A 1348-nucleotide genomic window follows, 5' to 3' on the forward strand; every position below is an offset into this window, starting at 1 on the left:
TCTTGACCTCCACATTCTCCCAGCTGTGCTTTCCTAGACTACTACCCACTCTGCCATCTTGCTGTTGAAAATCAACTTCAGAAACATTTCAATCAAGTACTTCAATATCACCATATTCATCATACATACCAACTGGCACTGTAATAGCACTGAGACATGGCCTACCACTGACCTTGACTCCACTGAACTCTTCCCCTTTATGTTTAGCAAATAAAGGCTGCCTCACTAATACTGGCAGAAATGATAGTTAACTCATTTGTCAAGTCAAGTCTTGTTAAACCTAGATCAGACTTTGACTCAGACTGTGAAGTCACATAGATCAAACTATTACTTTCCAACTGTAAATCACTATTTCTCACACATTTTTACAGACCACACAGTCTGTTTCACACCATGCCCAAATCTGTGGCACTAAAGTACATTACCAAATATACTTAATTGTTGCATTTACTCCCTGACTTTGAAAGCATAGTATTCTTCAGCTGAGAAGACACTTGAATGTGTAAAGCGTGACACAGTTGTGAAGTATACAGATCCACTACCTCTCCTTCTTCCCTTTTTCCCCTCTTCACTCCCTCCTTGCCTCCCTCTGCACTCCCTTCCCCTTCCCTCCCACTTCTCTCTCAAAAATACATATCGGTATATGCTGAATGATGCTATACTATCAAATTCAAGAGTAAGCACTGTAAGTACATTTGGTAATGCACTATTACGGCAGGGTGTGAAACAGACCTTGGTAAAGTGACTTGCAGATTTGACTGTTCCTTTGGAAGATATTTGTGAAACGCTATGGGTCGAGGCCCAGAAACACATAATAAACAACTGCAACACCACTACTTACACCCAAATCTTCCTCTGTAGCTTTACTCCCAGCAAGTTGCAAAATTGTCACTGTAGTTCCTTGGAATATAGAAAATCAGTTGCATACTTTCTGTAGACATTATGCGGTTTTCTAATGTAAAAATGTTCTCTTTTCTTGATCTCTTTCTTTCTTTCTTTCTCTCATTTTTCTTTTCTTTTTCCTTTTTTAGCTCTTGAATTGGAAAATTATCATTGGTGATCATAATCTTTCTTCCATAAAATTCAGTTATGATATTGATAAGGCAAATATTATAGAGAAAGGCTAGAACTTTCATAATGTTATATTCTCAAAAATATTGCCTGTATATATGACTCATATGTATGTAAATAGTGGCTATGTGAAAGTACCTTACAAAATTAATTATGATAATTTAGAGTTACCTTGATTAAAATTTCTTTTATGCTAATGCATTTATAAGGAGCCATTTATGTTACATAATTCCCAATGATAAGCTTTAAAATAAAAATACAAGTGATTTAGGTTGCA

The 1348-nt window shown here is 36.1% G+C and overlaps 1 protein-coding gene across 1 annotated transcript in view; it reads left to right on the forward strand.

Moving 5' to 3' along the window:
- LOC119585269 overlaps positions 1-1348 on the forward strand; it is a gene marked incomplete in the record, with an annotated part of 28795 nt that overhangs the window by 6938 nt on the left and 20509 nt on the right.

Source organism: Penaeus monodon, chromosome 19 (genome assembly GCF_015228065.2).
Source record: "Penaeus monodon isolate SGIC_2016 chromosome 19, NSTDA_Pmon_1, whole genome shotgun sequence".
In the NCBI taxonomy this organism is placed as follows: Eukaryota; Metazoa; Arthropoda; class Malacostraca; order Decapoda; family Penaeidae; genus Penaeus; species Penaeus monodon.